The following is a 14,841-nucleotide window of genomic DNA, read 5'->3' on the forward strand; positions in this document are numbered from 1 at the left end:
ATTGTAATTATTAAAATGCAATACACCATTCATGGAAAAGTTGAACCTTTGTCATTTGCATCTACCTCAAGTCAAGACTAAGACTGATCAACCTTCTCCAAGAAATCAACGTCACCTTAGAAACCAACTACCTACCTCACAAATCATGCTAGGCTCTCTAGCACCTGCCTCGCCAAATGATGATTGGTAATCTCATAGCCCATGCTAGGCACTCTAGCACATTCCTCGCCAAATCATGATAGACATTCTCATAGCTCATATGCCTCAATCAATACCTTAATACCTTTCTCAGTTTGATATCAAATGCAGGTTAAACAAGGCCTCATTATACTCACTATCCTACAAAGGTAGGTAGTTGAAGAGGCTGGAAGAAAAGACTGGATGCCTGTAAAAATCCGACAATTCAAAACAAATTGTAATAATTGAAAATATGAAATAGTTGGAAAAAATCCCAGAAGACACCTATTGCTGCCCTATGTGCTTTTCATCAAAAATGCATAATGATAGGATTGAATGGTGTTCAGCATATGGTCAATCCAAAATAAGGTGTCTGCTCTTAGGCCCTTGAGCTGTGAGCTTGATTCAGCGGAAGCGCCTTGGGGGGAAAACAAGATCCCAAAAGCAGCTAAGAATGCATCAAAAAATAAAACAAATTCTGCTCACACATTTTTCAAAATATCCAGGGTCCAGCTTAATGCTTCAAATCTCCAGAAAAAGATTTAGGAATGGGTATACCCCTCCCAGCAGTGAAGCCTTTTTTGTTCTTCATCTCGGTCCAGCCATCTGCATCTGCCTCTGTCTTCTTGCCAGCACCCTCACCATGAACAGGCATGGCCAGGGGCTCTGTCTACTCTGTTATATACCCTCTGTACCATCCCTATTTCCAAGCCCTACATGTCTACTACCTGTCCTTCAGAGGCCACTAGGAATTTGCCAACAATTACATTTCCGCTGACAACATCTTTCTCTTGCAAAGACTAGCCAATGACATGGCCCTGTACTTCAGAGGTCACTAGGGATTTTGCCAACAATTGTGTTTTAACTGACATCATCGTTCACATACACAGCATGGACAAGGACATGACACTGTCCTTCAGAGGCCACTAGGAATTCTGCCAACAAGTGTATTGTAGCTGATGTCCGCGTTCATATACACAGCATGGACAAGGACATGGTGCTGTCCTTCAGAAGCCACTATGGATTTTGCCAACAATTGTATTTCTAGCTGAAAAAACCTTTGTTGTGCACAGCTTGGCTAGAGACATGGCTCTGTCCTTCATAAAAGAACTGCGTGAGAGTAGTTTGTATCTGCACTTCAGGTTGGGGGTACTACTGCTTGCCCCCACCCTGAAGCGTTGGAACTTGTTTGACAGCGATAGCTTTCCGTTTTGTTGGCTGTCAACCTAATCAATTATACATTTTCTGGTATTATGTCCTCAGACGCTCAAGTATAGGCGCTTGTATCTGTGCCAAATTTTCTGAGCAGAGGACTTGCGAAGACAAGTGAGACAAGGAGATTTTATAAAATGTCGACCTCCACCCGTGTGGTATATGCTACCCCCCGTTACATTTGTAGATGTTGGTAGCTGAGGGCTCAGAAATACACTTTAACAAAGGTACACTGAAGGAAATGACAATTACCCTTTTATGCAGTAATTGTGTACAAATGAGCCTTTAGCTCTTTTCTTTTAGCTGCTTGCTTTGGTGTAGAGTTGCATTTTAGTTGATTTTATAAGATGTTTGTATTCATGATAAAAATCGACGCATTGATATGTTGTTGTACTTTTGGTAATTTTATAAGATTTTTTAATTTATGACTGAACTCGATGTGTCAGCTCGTACTATGAATTGTCTGCTTTTATGATTATGTATGAATTTGCTTTTATGACTTCATATCAAAATAAAGCTATTGAATAGAACTATAGCCGGCCTGCATTTTGTAGTTCACAGTGTTTGGTATCTATGTTTTTACATTTTGTAAGTACATTGGCTTCCTTCACGGAATGGACCTCCATAGCGGTTAACAGATATTGTTTACACTATAAGAAGGTGCACTTCTAGGGTCAAAGTCATTGGATCGCGGCCCAGACTATTAGAAAAAACTCTAAAGTACTTCATTGCAACAGTGGAAAGCAAATCTTGAGGCTTGCATTTCACTAAATATAAATGTTTTACATTGTGCTGTGTATTATAGCAAGGAGGGCTGCACTTCACTCAATATTGAACCGCTGTCATTGCACAATGTAGAAGGCCTGCTCTCCGACATGGCTAATATTGGCAGACATAGAAAATACATGTCAATACAGGGATGTGCTAGTGCATCCCTTCCCTTCTGGGACAAAAAGTTTTTTTTTATCAGGAAGGTGAATAGAGGATATTGTTAAACTTAGCTTTTGGGCAAAGGTAAAAATATTGGGTATTTATCATGGTATTACACCTCTTAATCAAGGGGTATTGCCTCCAATCAATATTTCTAATGGGTAAGGCAGTTAAAAAACAAGCAGCATTTGCATGCTGCCTACAGAGTGTTTCTTTCATTGCTATCATATTGATAATAACCCCATAGCTTTCAGTTGGATGTGAGTGTGTACTCAAAAGTTGCTCAGTCGGTAGAGCTTTTATGTAATTATAATCCTTACATATTCTTGTATAATGTCACATGATTAAGACAGTAAAGGATGCTATTTTAACAAATTACACTCCAGGCATCTGGCTTTGGGCGTGTCATCACAGAAAGGGTGCTAATGTAACTGATAGTGGTAAATGTCATACATGGGCAGTAGTAAATTACTCTACTCCCTAAGTGTGGGATCTCAGTCTATGGGCCATCAATGTTCTAAAACAAAAGCAGGAGGATTTATTCTGGGACAGAATATATACTACTCTCCACCTTCCTACTTTGAGTTGCCTTACTACTCTTCCTTTGTGGGCTCTGCCATAGCTCGCTATCACATTTTCTGAAGGCCCTGTAAAGCTATTGACTATAATTGTATTACATGAATGTCCTTGTTATGCACTGTAAATATACAATACAAATACACCAACAGGACATATAAGCAGTGGCGTCACTGAGAGGTGCTGGGGGGGCCAGCCCCCCCTGTGAATCCCTTTGCTCCCCATGTGCCCCCCCACCTGAAAGAGCAGTGACCATGTTCTCCCCTCACTTTTGTCTGTGCCCCACTACTTTTGTCTTTGGTCCCCTCTGTGCCCCTCCTAAATTTGATTGCTGGCGACGCCACTGCATATAAGATGTGCATACACTCTTTCAACCAGAAACGTATAAGAAAACACCTAACACTTGTGCTAAAAGCTGTAAAACTGCATTATATATTGCATTATATGTCTCTTTCCATTTTTGAAATTTCTTTTGGGGGAAAACAGATTTTAATTTCTTTGAGTAATCTCTGTCTGATGTAAAACTGTATACAGGATCTGTCTTTCCCAAGAGGAATGCTGTGGCTAACATGTTTCATTCCCAGGTGGCATTTGCCGAAGCAATAGACACAGTGCAAAAGTAGATCAGTCAGTCAAAATGTTTATTTTGGATTCAAAATCCATAAAACACATAAAACAGTACATATCAACATGCACACTTATTTGTCAAAATCCTTCCTTTGAGCTTACATATAATACCAAAAACCCACATAATATCTAACAAATACACGCTAATAAGGCAATACAAATAGGTAGAGCAGTTAAAATAGGTAAAATCTGATTCAATGATTGTTTGATTAACATGCAAAAAAAACCAAAAAAACACTCATCAACATGTGGCTCCCAATCCTATTACATTCTAGGGTAAAACTCACTGCATTTTTCACCTTATATCCTCAAGATCCCAGTTCTGAAGTACATTGCTCTCTTCATAAAAGAGAGCAAGCCCAAGCAACCAGAAAAGAGTCAACTCTCAGAAGAAACATGGGGGCCAATTCATGGAACAAACGTGTGCCGAAAATCCCAGCGCAAGCAGGCACAAGGTGTCGCAAGCATGAGAAAGCAAGCGCACACGCACGTGTGCGATTCAAGGAAGGCGCTGCACGTGTATACCACTGGTTGTGCGCCAAATCCGTGCGTGGGGCACGCGGCCGCACACGTCATCAAACAGCGAAAGCGCACACAGCGCAGCGCACACAACAAAAGTGGGCAGAACTGTGGGCGTAATACACGGAATGGGGAATAACGTGTGAAAAAGAAGGAGTAACTGTGGAAGTACTGCAGGGAACTACACGGAACGCCCACATGCACACGAACAACCCGTATTCATGGATTCGAATACGGGAAATCTGCGCACGGCAAAAGACGCGCATAGGCGTCAACGCGTCCGCCACAGGAAGGCAGGCATAAGTGTCCCCGCACACATAATAAAAGTGCACGTAAACAACAAACACGTATATACCGCTACAATGAATGCCCCATTTGTCGCAGCACTGATCGTGGGACACCGCAGGAGGAGGGGAATAGCCAGGGCACGCATTTTTTCACCCCGGACAAGCCTTTTTGGGATGCCTGACGACCAGGTCTACGGCAGGTATAGGTTTCCACCTCGTATCATCCTAGACCCGGTGAGGGAGTGGGAAGATGACCTTACATCCCCCACCCTCTGCTCCCAAGCATTGAGCCCCTTGGAGAAGGTGCTCAATGTGCTGAATTTTTTGGCCGCTGACCCAGCGGACTACTGCCATAGTGGGGGGGTCTCACAGGCCACGCAGTCATGCTGCCTACCCCAGGTCTTGGCAATCATGACAGCGCGCCCCTCAGTCCGCAGGCACATATACATGCCCAGAACACCCGCAGAAAGGCAGGCCGTTGTCCAGGACTTTTACAGGGTGGCACACTTCCCCAAAGTGCTTGGTGCCATAGATTGCACCCATGTGGCCCTACGTCCATTTAGGGCCACTTAGCACATCTATCGAAACCGCAAGCACTGGCATTCCATCAACGTGCAGGTGGTATGTGATGCAAAGGGAATCATCACCACTGACTATGCAAACTACCCTGGCTCCACCCATGACAGTTTCATATACAGAATGTCCGCCCTGAGCCGGGCCCTGGAAGCTGGGCAGCATGGCGACACATGGCTCCTAGGTGAGTACAAATGCCTGTGCACATGCATGCATGTCACACACACACACAAATACACAAACCCCAATAATCACAACCATCATCACCTCTCCAGGGGACAGTGCCTACCCTCTGAGCAACCACATGATGACGCCAATCCGGAACCCCACCACACCACCCCAGGTAAGATACCATGCTGGCCATATTGCAACCAGGGCCATAGTGGAGCGCACAGTCAGAGTGCTCAAGTCACGCTTCCGCTTCCTTGACCGGTCTATGCACCCCCAGTAGTGTGCAGGATCATTGTGGCAGCATGTGTTCTGCACAATGTTGCAACACGGCAGAGCGTACCGGTTGACATGGTGGTGCCCCCACATCCCCAACCACAGGCACAGGCGCTGCCCATGGGAGGGGACAGGGCACGTGGCGAGGCAGCCCGGACCCAGCTTGTGGCCACATTTTTCACCTAAACTCCCACCCCTGCGGAGTGCACACAGGCCGGGCACATACCAGGTGACATTCGATGATAACAAAGAGACAATCAACTGTCACAACCTTACCACCCTGAGAATGTTGCTATTGAAGTGCCACATTGTGTGCATCCCTAGCTACTTAAACATAAGCAATCCTGTGTGACCAAAAGGCACACATGCAAGGTGTGAATCACACAGACCTGCAAAACAGGCCATGACTATCACTGCTATGTCACCAAAACCCTCCCAAACCACAACATGACATGGCAAGCAATAGCTATACACCAACACAGTACCAATAAGGTACACATTGACATGTGAAAAATGTAAAGTGGCATCACACAATGATGCCTGCCATGGAATCAGATGAAATGACTGACCAACAACCTCCCACCCAAAATAAGTCATTCCCAAATGCATTCCAACAGTTGTAGTTGTAACATAACAATGAATGCCTGTCTACATGCACATTGTGCATTGCAAAATCAACACTGCAGCTTCTGTGTGCTGTGCCCTCCTCCTGCAACACACTGCTCAGCGCACAGCATAGTGAACAGCCATTGTGTGTGACGCACACCCTGAGCATCACATCCAAGCGACAAACTACATCAAAAAGCAAATTACGCATGTACAGGATCCACAATTGGTCATAGATCATGTGCTGCAGGGACACAGTGGGCACCAGAAGGCAAACAGAGTGTACTTGTGGACATGGAAGGGTGGTTGTACATGTAGTGGATCATAGTGCGAGTGTGTGGGTCAGTAGGGACATGCACTCAATAAATGCATGTGCAAACAAGTGACCATCAGTTTCCTCTACACATCACATGTGAACATTCACCATGTGTACACCCCAGCATGTCAAGCCACAACTATTCCCTCACACCTGAAAGGTAAACACAACACATGAACAGGCATTGATCAGCAGAATACATCATGTACATAGGATACTGCAATTACAATGTCAGGGTGTGCATCACACTGTAGGGCAAGGCAACTGTCAACAACAAAACACCCCCCTCCCTCACAAATCACTGTGACCCACTGAACAACTGCACCTGGGTTATGAAGCCTTCATCCTTGAAGTTCACCTGGCCACAGGATCACCCTTCCCCTTTGTCACCATCTCCCACCTTGTGTGCAAAAAGTGTCCAGCACCCTCAGAGGCCACCTTGACTTGCAAAAACACCACATCAAAGAGAACTCAAAGCAGGCCAACACAGAAGCCAAGCAAAAGCCTGCAGGCAGCAAAACAAATCAGAAGAGCCTCCAGTAGATGACTTGAAGTTGCAGTATGTCACAAAGCCCAAGTACTACCACAATGACGTAACAACCAAGGTAGCACAGTAAAACAATGTCACAACAGGATGTGTACCATGTGTGGTACATAACACAGAATAATGCACCACAAACTGATGTGTACTGTCACAGCTCAAGTGCACAGGTGCAGGAGTGGCACGACCCAACCACCCCCACCGTGGCAGGATGCCTGCAAGGTCACACTCACACAGGCCTCTGAGACCCTGGTGGGGAAGGAGGGTCAGGGATATGCAGTCGGGACAGGCATTGCTATACTGGATAACCGGAATGAGGGGCAGGAGAGGGGAGTAGGATTCACATGGGGAAGTAGGAAATGCACAAAACTGTACTACTCACATTAACACATACATAAGTACACCAAACCTGATCATCATGCACATAGTAACAAATTACTCAAATGGAAGACAAAGAGAAACTTATCTCTGGGGTGAGTGCTGGCCTCCTGCCTGCGCACTCTCAGGTCCGGTAACAGGAGCAGTTTAATGCTGCAAAGAGAGCCACAGTTACTAATCTGTGCATGCCCATAACACACAAACACACCACCATATATGCCCCAAAGTAACAAAATACTCTACAAAAAAAACAATCTGGTGTGGATGCTTCGTACCCATACGTAACATTACTCCTGGGATGGTTCATACACGGTCAATGAAGTAAGCCATGCGCCGCTGGGTGCGTTGCAAATGGAAGACCAATGTGTTACGAATCACACAACATGCAATGTTCCCTAGGTAAGCAGCCAGACGCATATAGCAAGGAATGACTTCAGAACAAGTCGTGTTCCACCATGACCCAATTAAAGTAGGTAGTGCGTGTCAAATTCTACATGGTAATGAAATGCACTGCACACGAGTCTGTCCCTTGGTGTCTGTCCCTGTGAGCTGCTTCTTTCCATGTCCCGGAATGCTACATGGCTAATACAAGTGCCTCAATGGACCATGGTGGACCGGAGGGTATGTGCCACTGGCCCTGCAGGTGCCCCAGACAACTTTCCCTTCAACTAGCCATTAGTCCACCAACGCATCTCAGCTGTATTGTGCGCTTCAACACCAATATTTGTCCAAGCTCACCGTCAGTGCTGCTACTAAGCATGCATGTGCAACTGGCCAGGTGGAAGGTCTGCTGTGTTGTGGCCCCCCTGTGCTGCTGACCTTGCCTGGAGTTCCTTGAAATACGTCAGCTGTTTTCAGATGTATGAGCGCAATCCCTGTGCCTCTGCTTGCGCACACATGCGCATGTCGGCACCACCAAACGTGTCCAGCTTCCAGACGTCCAATGGCCCATGTCTGCTGGCAAAGGTGGTCTGGAGGCTCATCCCCCTGCAGAAAGGGCATGAAACACATGATTAATGCTTTAAAATCATCTGTGTGTGTCGCTTCAGGCATTACATGACTGGACCATGTCAGAGACATACAACACAAATCACACCATCAGTCCGTCTTTCACAGGCAAACTGTTGAACACAACATCTATGCCATGAATTGCAACAAGCACATGTACAGTATAGATAATAAACATACTACACATTGAATAGCAATGAATGTACACATCAATCATGAAACCCTCCATCTAGCGAATGAAGAACAGTGGTCAATAACACCCCTATCATCCCCACTATGGGTGTTAACACAAGTTTCACAGCAGCAGGCATGCCACAGATATGACAGTCCAGAGCCCTTGTGTAATAGGCTGTTACACCGAACCATCCTTGAAAGCCCGTTGATAAGGGAAGCAGGAGTGACATATGTGAGTCAAGGACCCCAAGCTGCAAACACATACACAAGACAAGCTTGGAGGGCCCAGCTGGAACAGACAGTGGATGCTCTCAAAAGCCACAAAGCATCACAACGTCACATGAAAGCACAATAGACAAACAATTTTAAACTATATTAACTAATTACACTAACTATGAAAAACCTACATTACCTATTTAAACTAACTATCAAATTGAAACTAAACTAACTAAACTAAAAGAAAAATAAAAAATGGCCACATACGCCCGGGGGGGGAGTCGCCCAGGAGGGGGGAGGTACAGGGTGCTCCACAACACCCACATGCGATGATGTTGAGGAAAACAAAAACCTCCATGGGCTCAACGCCTGCACAGCCCGACCTATGTGGGAGATAGATTGTTGTCCGAGTCTGGCTCTTCCTGGAAAGGAGGACGTGGCACAGGAGCCTGACCACGCCTAGCCGCAGCTTGCCCATCGTTGGCAGCAAGTCTGCCGGACGGGTGAGCCTGGTTCTGTGCGGCGATCACACGTAGGTCTGCATGCAGAACCTCCCGTGATACACGTGCTTCCTCTTGCAAGGTAGCACGTGTAACACGGAGTTCCTCCTGAAGGCCTGGCTGGACAACTGCTGCACCTCCCGGCAAGCATGTAGCTCAGCCGAGATGGTACGCTCAAGCTGCGCAAACCTCTCCTCTGCCCGCTCCCTCTGGGACATCAGAAGGATACCCAGAGTGGATCTGAGGGAAGCATACTCTTGCCTCAGGGCCTCCATATGTGCCTCTACGTGAGCAGCAATTGCTTTACGCAGAGATGACATTTCAGCCTGACGTGCCCTGTCTGAGGCCGCCATGCCCAGCCTGAGAGAGCGGGCCGTGGACCGTGCCGTCTGCTGCTGGAGAAGCACCTGCCTAGCAGGGGGGAGCACGGATTGGGCCACACGCTCCATGCTCTCAATGATGTTCTCCATTGCTGCCCCCTGCCGTTCAGAATTGGCAGTCATGTCTTGCTCCCCTCAGTATACTGCGGTTGCGCACCACGACCGCGTTGCTGGCTTGACCCTTGCGGGACTCAAGGCCTGAGTGTCCTCGTTGTGTTGGCACCGCCTGCGGCTGCACGACTACATGCCCCCGTCGACGTGATGGCCCAGGCACATCAGTGACTGGTGTGGAGGGTGACCCTGCTTCCCGATTCACCACAGGCAGAGGTTCCAAGACTGTCTGACCCCTCAGTGCAGGTGTCGCGGACAGAGGAGTGCCCACATCAGAATCACTCACCCCTGACATATGGACCTGATGCTCATCCAACTTGACATGGACGTCAGAGTGGTCATCAGGGCTGGACTCATTGCCAGCCAGAGACAAGATGGACTGTAGCACATGTGGGTTTTTGTGGCCTACCACCCCACGACCCCCACTTGTTCCGGGTTACTGTAGTGATAACAATCCTGTGCCTGGCATGACAACACCATCCTCTGGCTCCATTGCGTCATCATCTGAAAAGTAGAGAGAAAAAAGGTCACTACACATGTCAGAAGCACACAACACACACACACACAGACACCAAACACATCAAGCAGACATGTCACACACAAAATAGAACCTGCCATGCATGCTGGTTCAACTTGAAATTGCTTCTGTGATTAGGCATGTCGAAAGGTGTGAGTTTGCACTGAAGTGGGTCAATGCAGTTCAGCAAATATGTACGTTACTCACTATCTACATGTACAAGAACTTCATGATGTGTGTCAGAAAATGTGAAGGCAGTGCAAGGTCAACTTCAGTCATAACATGCAATGTGCATTCAATGGGTAGCATGTCTACAAGCAAACCACTCCTCCCCCAAGTGCAAATGCAGGGAGGCCTAGCATGGTATCAAAAGGCTGAACATAGACCTCTGTATTGACAGACAGTGTTGACTAGCATCAACTGCATCATGTGAGTCAAGTGACAACACAGCAAATGATGATGGGACAGTAAGCAGGACACATGATGAAACCTCCGGAGTACACCCACGTGTGAAGAAGACACTACACCAGTTGGACAGAGTCATTGGCCATTAAACATGCTGAGGCCTGTGACCCACACAGACTGTCACACCCTAAACATGTGTGCGACGCAGGACTGAGCCACAGTGGAAATGGGAAGGCTTATGAAATGCCATGCAATGTAAGTCCCCCTGGACTCCTACTACAATGATCATCCAGTCAAGGACACATAGGGGCATGAGTGGAATACACATGGAGCATGAATGGGCACTCATGTCCCTGCGGGGCATTTTACCTCTGCACAGTCCAAGTGAGACACCCTTCATCAAGTACAAAGGATGTACCACACAGCATATGTCTGGCAGATTGGCTGCTGGAAGTTAGCATGTACACAGGACGCATGAACAGGGAAGTATTCAACGGCAAATTCGAAGCATACCAGTGTTAAGGTGGAATTGGGGTGCAGAGGGGGGGTGGAGGGGCAAGGGAGCATGCCTACATGGAGTACCCGCATGCAGGCAGAGGACACATGCACGTCAGTCATGCTATGACATAGTCCCTGGGCTGAGAGGAAGGTCACCCCACGCTGCATGCAGAAGGGCCAGTGAGCTGGAACATGGACTTGAGGGGCATCCTGGTGACCAGCATGTGAGTAGGGTGCAAAAGTGGTGATACAGACAGTCCCCGTCCGCTTCACATGTCCACCATCCAGCAGAGCAGACATGCATCAGGGAAACATTGCATTACTTGCACATCAGAACCATGTACACGTGACATGTAGTGGCAGTCATGCACAACACATCACACAAGTAAAACACACATGTCCACAACAAACACGCAGCAACACTCACTGGACTGGGCATCAAAGTCCAGCATCTCTCCCACTCCTTCGACCGATTCAGATGGTATGAACTCTGCAACGAGTGACTCATGTGGAGTGAGGTCTTCCTCCTCAGGTGCAGGCCCACTGCCAGTCACCAGAGTCAAGTTGTAATTTGAGGCACGCTTAGCCTTAGCGCTGAGTTTGAGGTCATTCCAACGCTTTTTGCACTCTTGCGCACCTCATGGCCGAATGCACTCACATGTTCTGCACCTTGCTTCCAGTGGGTATCATGGTGTGCAGCCGTAGTCTGACAATTAGGACCCACTTGCATGTCACGGCTGTGGCCCAGCACGTAGTCCACGAGGTAGTCCAGTTCCTGGTTGCAGAAAGGCTTCTTCCTCGACATGCTGGAGGTCGTGGCTGTGTGTGGGGTTCCAGCCGGTGCTGCAGGTGCAACCTTCCTCCTCTTGGATTGTAGCGCAGACCCTGGCTAGCAGATGCAGCCCTGATCACTATGGCCAGTAGCACCAGTGGATTGAGCCAAGGGAGTGGCAGGTGGAGGGACGACCAAAGGCCTGACTTGCGTCAGTGGCAGCTGGGTGCCCTCTAATGGACCCTGCGCAGCAACATCCGCTGTGGCAGGGTCATTGACCGCGACTGTCCTGGTTGGCAGACTCACAACCGGGGTGTTGTTGGCTGCATCTGCCCCTGCACTTGCCAACACTCGACTGGTCGGGGCAGCAGATGACATTACTGCCCCAGGGACACGTGTCTTGGTCAGGGCAGCCCTGCGTGCACCTACGGTTTCCCTCCTGGTGTGTTGGAAATCTTCCAAGGGCTCTTAAAGTGCCAACGCAGCCTTCGCTGGCAGACCCTGAGCCTGGGTGGTGGTGTCCACAGCTGCACCTGCAGCTACCACTACCCTTGAGCCCGTGGCAGTCGATGAAACAGACTGCCGGGTCACACGGGCACCAGTGCCAGATGCAGAAGCTGCATCTCTTGGAACCACAGGGGGTGGTGGCATGACGGCACCGACACATGACACAACATCGTGCTCAAGTGGCGCACCCCTGGCTCTTCCCCCTCGGCGGCCACCCTGGGCACCCTGGAGTCCCCCTACTCCCTGGTCACCCCGGCCCTGGCCTCCCAACCATGGCTCAGATGGAGTAGTGCCGGCACAGATGGAGGAGTGCCAATGGGTGGTGTACACCACAATTGTCCTGGGCAATTGGGGGGAAAGGGGGTGGGATGCAAGATGTTAACAGCCCCATGCACCTGCAAGGCTGTATGTGACCCCGGTGATGTAGTGACGGGTCACGCAATGCTCAGGCACCCCAAAACTGCAGTAAAACTGTGCACGCAACCCTGCAGCCTACGTGCGTGGAATCAACCTCCCTCAGTACGTGGTGGCACCCAGTAACACGAAAAACACGTACGTGTGGGACACGCAGGCTACAATAACCTCAAAAATGGGTGCAATACACAGGGGCACCCGCAATGGGAAAAATAGCATGCGCGACTCACCGTCTGACTAGCATGATAATGAAAAACACGCGTAGCCAATACCCCCACCAAAAGAAGAGATATGTCCTTGATCCGCTGTGAAGTTGTGTTGGCGCGCGAAACAACACGAAGCAGCAACACACGTCAGTCTCCACTAAAGGCTCGTACAGCGAACTGCTGGCCCCGCTCACCTTTAACCCGTGCTGAGGGAAATGCCCACGTGCGTCATGTCACTTACGCGTAGGCCCTTTTCTTGGATTACACACATTCACATGCGGACGTGCAGTTTTTTTCACACGCGCTGAACCACTATGCCCACATCACGAGGGAAACGCCCACGCATGTAACATCACAGACGCGCTTACGCACTAAGGGCCTTTCCTCGAATTACACAAGACGTGCAATTTTTTCACGTGCCAAATCACTCCGTATCAAGCTGGCCACGCAACAACACACAGAAGACCACGCTCCTACCCAGAAGGCCGAATTACTGCCCCCCAGAGCCGCGAGCACGCTCCCACCTGCCATGTGCTGCTGCCTGACTGCCTGCTGCCCATGTGCCCTGCTATTTGCTGCCTGCACATCAGCCATCTGCAGGGGTGCAGTTGTTGTGACCACCCCTGCTGGAACTGAAGACTCCGACTGGGATACCATCGCTCCACAGCCCAGACCCAGGACCCAGTTGCCCACCCACACCTACCTCTGAGGTTACCATGTCGGGCACACCACCATCTGGCACCACTGGCAACCCCCAGCCAGAGAGGCAGAGGGCCACAAGCTTCAGTGCCAGGGAAGTGAGGCAAGTCCTGGGGCAGTATTATGCCCTCTTTGGAAGTTCTTGCGCCGACTATGAAGGATGAACTAGGATCTGGATGGACATCGTGACTGCCATCAACGAGGGGGGGTGGCAGTCCGCGACATCAAACATGTCAAGAAGCACTCGGAGGACTTCAGGTCCAGGACCCTCGACAAGGCCCGGCCCCTCTTGAAGGCAGCTGATGCCAAGGGGCGCCGGGGCCACCTGTCCGACCACCAAATGAGGGTCCTGGTACGCATATGCCCAGCGCTCCACGTCCAAGTCCTTGAGAGGCAGACCCGTCTGGAGTCGAGCGGTAAGTGTACATGCATACTGATTGGACGCTGTGCGTGTCGTGGTGTGCCAGTAGTGTGCAGGTTGCACATGTGTTTTTGTAGGGCCATGTATGGATGTGTATGTACAGGTGTGTGAGGCTGACACATGCGAGTCCTCTCATGTGTGAGACACATGGATGGTGTATGTGTGGGTAAGCATGCAGGCCAAATGCAGATGTGGGAGCACACATGTTTGAATTACTGTTTATGTACGTTGGCATGGTTGTGGTGTCACACATGGATGTTGGTTCCAGCTGCATGTATCTGCACTGTGTACATGTGCATGTGTGTGTATTTGACAAGTGTGCAACTGTGATGCAACATGGATGCATGTGACACTGATATGTAGAAGGCTGAATGCCAGATGTGACATGGATGGCGATCTCATCACTGCGACAGTTGGTGGAGATGTACACATGCATGTAAGTGTGGTGGCGTGTGTGCATGTCTTGTGCACTCCCTGTGTTTCATGTGATGTCAGGCTCACCTTCGGCTGCTCATGCTTTTGTATGTGTATGGATGGTGCTGCCTGGTGCGATATTGCTGTGGAATTGCTCATGTGTGTGAGTTGAAATTACATGTGTGTTCGGGATAGTGATGCCATGTCTGAAGTTTGACACTGCCACTCATGTACAACTGTCATGTGTGTATCAGTCCATTGTACAGTGCCCTGATGCCTGTGTCCTATCTCTCCCTGTCTGCAGCGTCAACTGATGAAGAGGGCGGAGAGGGTGCTGTGGAGCAAAGCGGCAGGGATCGCACCGCCAGATGGAGACGCAAGGCCCGGTTCCCCTCCCAGGTTGTCATCTCGTC

Source organism: Ambystoma mexicanum, chromosome 1p (genome assembly GCF_040938575.1).
Source record: "Ambystoma mexicanum isolate Mex_15411 chromosome 1p, UKY_AmexF1_1, whole genome shotgun sequence".
NCBI lineage: Eukaryota > Metazoa > Chordata > Amphibia > Caudata > Ambystomatidae > Ambystoma > Ambystoma mexicanum.